The 7,487-nt window shown below is 46.3% G+C and overlaps 1 protein-coding gene across 1 annotated transcript in view; it reads left to right on the top strand.

The window, feature by feature from the left end:
- Positions 1-320: 320 nt before the first annotated feature.
- The window catches only part of Kiaa0040 (KIAA0040 ortholog), a 32,585-nt gene continuing 25,418 nt past the window's right edge, over positions 321-7,487 (top strand). The window contains exon 1 of the mRNA XM_059280697.1: positions 321-657. The gene's annotated coding sequence lies outside the window, so the exon portion shown is untranslated. The remainder of the gene's footprint in view (positions 658-7,487) is intronic.

Below are 7,487 nucleotides of genomic sequence, written 5' to 3'. Positions count from 1 at the left end.
ACACACACACACACACACACACGGAGATGAAACAATGCAGCCTGCTCTCCCTTAAGACGCTCCATACCCTTTCCTAGAAGGTGGTCACCTTAGGCGCAGCACCGGGCTGTTGTTTTCCCTTAACCAGGATAGAGAGTTTGTTCACACCCCATGTCTCAGGGAACACTAGGGCATCTGTGAGTAAAGCTGACTCTGTCAGGTCGAGCGGAGCTCAGCGGCATCCTGAAGGAGGCGTGCTCGGGGCGGAGGGGCAAAAGTACGTCACAGCGGGGCGGGGTTGGGGGGGGGCACTGGCCGGGAGCCCCGGAGGAACGGGACTGGGCTGAGGCTGTGGCGTGCTCGTCCTAGTTTAAGGCGTGGGCTGGGCTGGGGAGCGGCGGAGTCAGCCAGTCAGATTCAGGAAGTCGAGTTCCTGACCTCAGGAGCCGGACTGGGTGCTGCGAAGCCTCAGCGGGGAACACAGGGGGTGCTTTCCTCCACACACCGCACGGGTGGCACCCACTGATCCGCAGCGCCACCTCCCTCCCAGGACCTGGCAGTGGCGGGGAGGAGTTGGAGGAGGGACTGAGACCTCACCCTTGTGCCCAAGTCACTCCAGACAGCACCGGAGCAGACCCAGCAGTCCCACATGCAGGAAGCCCTCCAGCGGACCCAAAGGTGAGTTTCAAAACTTTCTATAGTGCTTTTGTGCTGTTACTTTCAGAATACATTTGGCATCTGCCCCTGGTGTGGAAGGGGACTTCCCACTCACTTCTTTCTGCAAAAGGGTGAAATCAGCCCCGGAGAGAAGAAGTGAGATAAAAAGGGTTATTTCTAAGAAGCCTCTTGCCGGGTTGCTTTCGTTCTAGCTAACTTTCCTCCTAGAGGTCTTACAACTTTTTTTCTGCTCCTGGCCTGCCACATGGGCTCCTCTGGAGTTTGGGGTGGAGTTCTCAACTCCAGTTGACACCAGCTGCGGGTAGGAGCCACTTGAAAAGGAGCAGATAAACACTGTCTCCACGGACAAAGTCAGTATTTGAGATGCTCCTAAAATCATACCGGTTTGCATTTTTCTTAATCACTCTAAGAGAAACTAGAATTTCAGCGGGGCTAAGAAACTGACCAAACTGAAAACGCGGCCCGGAGCCAAGGGGTGGAGTGAGACCTATGTGCTATTCTGAGTTTCCAGAGAATTTGTGTGACACAGATTTTTTCTGAACTTCTCTAACTCTCTAAATGGTCCTTGATCTTCTTCCCACCCGCGAAGGTAGATGGGAGCACACAGCAGGTCCTGATTCCGTGCGTGTGTTTTGAAAGGGCTTTGTAGGAATGATTTGTGTAATAATAGTTAAGTAAATGATAGCCCGATAGATAGGATAGATAGCCGTGATGTTGAACACCAGCCCTGCCTAACTAAAGGGAACCTGAAGCAGGGATGAGTGCTTGTCCTAATTTAACAGAGAACGCCAGCCAGTCTGCCACTGGGAACCTGCGGGCCTGCTCTTCCCAGTCTGCTCAATGAGGAAGGACAGGAAGGCAGCGCCTAAGCATCTCCAGAATGCCTGCCTTCCAAAGCCTCTGTGCTGCATCCCTAAGAAGCTAAAGCTCATTTAAGTCACCTTCATTCTGAAGTCCTGTTGGGGACCAAGAACAAGACTTAAAAGCTACATGGGTGCATCTTGTCCTTAAAACCCTTTTGGAAAGTTTACCAATGCCACCTAAAGAACCCTACAACTGAAAGGCACTGCTACATTAAGCACAGCTCTGTGTCCTGGTTTGGAGTTTTGTAGGGTTTTTTAGTGTCATTTTTTTTAAGTTATCCTTCATATTCTATGGAGTTATGTGTGAGTGGGAAAATTCTGCAAGGTTCTCTCTCCTACCTTTGAACTAATTCAGATCTATCAACCACTTAGTCTGATAGGCCTTCCCTTGGCCCAGTGTCTCCCTTTTTCTGAAATTCTGCCTCCCCATCTTTACTCACAACACAGTTCTAGCGAAGAGGCCCATTACAAAACAAATGTTTCTCTGGCCTTCTTTGTCAACATTCTGCCTATAGAAGGAAAAGAGGTGAAAACCTCAGGATCAAAATCAAGAAGATAATAAACACTCAGCAAGCTACTTTATCGATTTTATCATAGAGGAAGGACATCCCATCCATTCACTGAGCTTTACTGCACCTACTGTGTGTTTGGCAATGTGCCAGAGCTCTGGAATCTAAGGTGATGACATAGTTTCTGCTTTTGAAGAGCCCCAGACTGGCAAATCAGTGCTAAGAAACAAACTACAGTTCAGAACTGTGTACATCATATGAATAGTAATGGTGAAACCATCCAAAGGATGAGCAGGGGTCACCTGGGAAGTAAGCACCCCAGAAGCAGTGTGTGAGCAGGATCTTGAAAATGGCTAGCATTTCCCATGGAAGAGGTACTGTGGGCAAAGGAAAAAGCTGTCACAAACTCAATGGCAGGTGGAGGAACAGCAGGGAATGGGGATTACATCCTATGCTGCCAAGAGTGAGATGCCTTTTTCCAGCCATACTACGCCATCATTAGGTAGCCTCATATTGTGTTTGGAGTTACTGACCAGATGAGGGCTGGCTTGACAAGAAGAAAAGCAGGGGTCCTGTATGAAGATATGAACAATGGAGACTGAAGAATGTAAGGTAGGAAGACAGCCCAGAGGTAAGGCTTCCCTGAGATGCCTCACAGCTAAAATCGTGAAATAACTCTGGATTAATGGCACACAAGTGTGACCTATCCATGTAACTAAGTGAGTGCATCTCTAGGAACCATCACCTCATTATAAAGGAGGAGGAAGAGGAGGCCTACTTAGTTACGTTGTATGATCTGCTACCACTGCTCCAGAATGTATAGCCACCTCACCTGTGTGAGAGACCTGTCTTCATCAGAATAAAGAGAATAAGCCGATGAGACTGATTCCAGACCCTGGCAGAGCTGCTTTTAGATCTGAATGTCGGTGCCCAGGTCCAGATCTTAGGCAACTTGCATGGGCATTTTTAGACAGATGTGTGTTCAGTACCTGACTGGATCACTTATCAACTGCCCTTGAACAAGTCCTTGACTCACTCAGCTTCATTTCCTTTGTATTTAAAACAGAGATAATTATTACTCACCAGGGCAATGGTTAGGATCAGAATCCAATTGAAAAAGTAAGTACATTTAATGTGCTACATAAATTTTAAGGCTCTATAAAATGTAAGGGCTTATCATTATTATCTCTTGAAGCTACCTAAACCAGATGGGGTGTGTTGGTGCAGGACACAGCAGCATCATGGACTAGATTTGGTGCTCTTTTAATCACATGAAATATTTTAAGGCACTAATGACAAAAGTCTCTCTCCGTCTTATCAGTAATGTGCATTAGTTTAGCCTCACCTCATCCTTCTCCTTTTCTATGGCTCAACCAAAAGGGCCAGAGCCCAAAGAAGAAATGTTCTGGTAATATGTGTGCATACAGGTTGTTTACTGCATAAGAACTTCTGAGACCTCATGGGGCTAAAAGTAGCCAGAATTCTGGTAGGCCATTGACCCACCAGCCTTATATCTGAGTCAACCCACAGGTGACTTTTTTTTTCTAATCCTCATGAAGGTACCAGTTTAGTAGGTGGTAGTTCTAAATCTGGACATCAGTTATAACTAAGGTATATTCGTGGCTTTCTCTCATCCCAACCATGGAAGCCTGTATTCTGAAAAGATTCATCTGTGTCTCATACTCCAGCATAGTGGAGTTTGAATATTATGCCAGCATCAAGACTTTTAAGTGAACAGAGGCTGTTTGTTGATGAAGAAGAGGAAGTAACCGTAGAGTCAGAGACTTCAAATGGAAAAACAAAACCTCTAGAGATGAACCAGCCCTGCCCTTTCACTTGAGAGATGAGCAAACTGGGACTCAGAGAGGGGAAGTGAGTGCCATAGTCATACAGCCAGTTTGTAGAGGAACCAGAACCCAGGGACCACTGCTTTATTTTCGGGGATACCAAGTTCCATCTAAGTACTCAAATGATGGCAGACATAAAATGAAAAGATCACACATAAAGGCTGAATCTTCTTGGAGTGGCTCCTGGGGCGAACTCCAGATCTTGAAGAGACTCAGCTAGACTTCATCTTTTATGACAATATCCAAACCATCCCTGTCTCTTCTGTTTCTGCAACTTCAATCTTTAACTGTCCTCAGGAGTCCCCAAACACTGTTTGAGCTGGGAGACCACATACTGTGTACCTTAAGTAACCGAAGCCCTTTCGGTGTTTGCTCACATAACCATGGAAACTAGTCTCAGAGGTTAGAATGTGCTCAGAGACCAGAAAGAAGTTCCCCTTCCTCACCAGACACCACAGTGTAACTCATTTGTCTGATGAGAAAGCCTTCAGGTAAACAATCACACCACATGACACTGGTCATGGATTCAGTGAGAGAGATAAGGACAGTGACAAGACAGACTTTTTCCCTAAGCAGCAAGGGAAAATCCACAGCAGACTCTGCAGGGCAATCCTTAGGGCCACAAGCCAGCTTAGGTGTCCATCCTTTCCCCAACACAGTCCAGTGCTGCTGAACAGATCATCATCTGGGGCTGTGGAGTAGACGTTCGGTGGGGAACAGAAAGAGGGGCTGAGTTTTAAAAGGAATGCACACAAACATGGGGTTTCTTTGTCAGGGGACAGTCTCAAGGGACCATGGCAGTGTTGAGGCCCAGTCCTCCTGTCTGACCAGGCACTTGTTCCCACTATTGTAAGCAAGCTACCCCCGGAGTTTCTCTAAGACAAGGAAGAAACCATAACCATTCCTACATTTCTTGGCTCAAACTTGAAGAAAGGAGTGTGTGTGCTTATAACCCACTCGAGACTTGCCCTCTCTCTTAACTCTGTAACCTCCCCTCCGTGCAGTATTTTTCAGCTGAGTTTATTTTCCCTTCAAAAACACCCTCATTTCAAGGCGAATAGACTAAGGAAAGCCCATAAGCAATTCCTTTTAGAGCTTTTTGTTTGGGGTTTTGTTTTTGCTATTAATAAAAGTAAGTTGGCAGAAGACAGACAAACATTTGAACAACTCTGCTAGGATAGTTGCATATGAGAGAGCTTTCAATCTTCAAATTACTCTAACGGGGCAAAGGTCATGGGTATAGAGATGGGATAGAAGCTAGGCCTGAAGGCAGGGAGAGAAGCAGCGGGAACTGGAAAGTTCCATCAGTGTTAGCACAATGGAGCAGAATGTCACAAGAGCATGCTGTGTATGAACCTAAATGACATGTGACAGCAGCAACTGTGAATAAGAGAGCTCAGGGGTCTGAGTTAGAAGCATCCTTATTTTCTCCACAACCCAAGTAACACACTGAGTCTGTCTCCCTCTTCCTATGGTTCCTCATCTTTGACTCATCCATGAGCGAGACAAAGTGCAGGCTTTCAATACCTTTCTGCCTGTGGTCCTCGGACACCCAGAGCCTTGGTGGTAACCTGCAAGCTTCAGCCAGCTACTCATACACACCGGCCTGAAACCACACAGGAAGTAGTTGTAGTCGAAGTGGCCTTCCCATGGAAACCAGAATAAACAAATATTCATCTGTTCTTCAGGGCTCCACAGAGCTTCTGTGTGCATACCAGCCTCTCAACAGTTTCTTCAGGAGTCCTGTTAGGACTTTGAGGCCGTCAAAGTTGACACCCCTCACTGCCTCCTGCCTCCAGATTGCCTAATGAACACATCACAATATATTTTGGTTCTTCAGCATTACAGTAGGGAGAAATTTCAAAGTGAATGGAGAATGTATCACTCTTAAATCTAGACCTGCAGACTGGTGCCTTGGCTTCCACCTCCCTCACCCACCCCTTCCCCCACCCCCGCAGCCCTTTGCTCTCTCCACTTTCCACTCCTAAACCTAAAACATTACCTACTGCCTGAGGCCCGCAGTCTGCTGAGTACGAGTTGCCAGCTTAGCACAGAGTGGCCTAGATGAAAGCCTCCAGGCTGGTCACGCGGGTGACCCCCACCATCCAGAAATGAAGCCTTCAACTGGGAAAGCAGGCATATTAGCCTGCCACCCCACCTAGACACAGCCTGCTCAGAGATCTCCTGGCTTCCAAATTAAAAAGTTAGACTCTGCCCTGTGGGGTATTTGGACCAAAGCCTTCTCTGGGTCAGGAAGAAAGCGATGCCCCGCTGGGTGGCACAACACACAAGCTGACGTGCAATGACTGCATTCTTCTGGGCACGAGGATTATTTCACTGGCCTCTGAGGAAAGAGCTGGAGATTTTAATTTCCATGGGTGGATGGCGCCACTTTCCCATGGAAAGAATACCTCTCTTTCAGACTGTCTGGGCCAAGGGAGGAGAACAGTCATAGGACACGCGCCACACAGGGAAGGTCAGATGTTCCTGGCTGACATTTTCCAGGAACAAGAGTTTAGTGTTTTGAAAAATAGTATTCCTTCAAGATGGGACCCGAGAGTGAGGGGAAAACATCACTGGTGTGTGTGGCCATTAAAAACCTCCGATACTGGCATGGGGGGATAAATTTAGAGATCTTTTACACTTTACACTTCTCAGGTGATTAAAAATGATAGCTGCACCATCATTTGTTTTCAAGAAATTTTGTGTCATCTCCTGTATCATTTATTGATAGGAAGTGAACATTATGTAAAATGAACTGTTATAAAGTGAGCAGTTCAGTGGCAGTCAGTACCAATCAAGCACCACATCTATCTAGGTCCAAAATATTTTAATGCCCCCACATGAAACCATTAAGCAGTTCTCCCTGTTCCTTCGTCCTCTCGGTCTCTGACAACCACTGACCTGTAATCTAACCTCTGTGAGCTGACCTGTTCCAGGAACCTCCTACCAGTGAAACTATTAGGGACTGCTTTTTTCACTTAACACGTTCTTCAGATTCAGCTGTGTTGTGGCTTCTATTCGCACTCCATTTTATTTATATCCCAATCTTATTCCATTATATATATACATAGCACCATTTGTTTAATCTGTCCATCCATTCATGGGCATTTGAGTTTCCACCTTTCGGTTATTGTGGATAATACTGTTGGCAACATGTACATACAAGGATTCCCTTGAACACCTGTTTATAGCTCTTTGGGGTGTATGCCAGCGAGCAGACTGGTTGGGTCCTATGATAATTCTATGTTTAACTTGTTCAAGAATTGTCAAGGTATTTTCCTTTTCTCCACATTTTTATCTACAACACTTAGAAATTCACCGTGCTCCAAAGTATGCCATAGTATGTGGCATAGCTTTCAATGCCTGGTCTCTTATTTAATGCCTTTGAGCTTAAATTTTAACCGGAAATATTAGAACCCATTGTTTTAGAAATTTCAGAATTGTCTGGACTCGTATTTTATGGCTACACAGGCACATGCACCTCAGCTAGCAGGTACAGGAGACAATTCTGGCAGGTCTGGAGTGTCCCCCAGAAGTAAGTCTCACCAGGCTTGGTGGCACACACCTTTAATCCTAGAATTTAGGAATCAGAGGCAGGTGAATCCCTC

Source organism: Peromyscus eremicus, chromosome 15, assembly GCF_949786415.1.
Source record: "Peromyscus eremicus chromosome 15, PerEre_H2_v1, whole genome shotgun sequence".
Lineage (NCBI taxonomy): Eukaryota > Metazoa > Chordata > Mammalia > Rodentia > Cricetidae > Peromyscus > Peromyscus eremicus.
The sequence above is the reverse complement of the archived record's forward strand: the minus strand, read 5'-3'. Positions and strand labels throughout refer to the sequence as shown.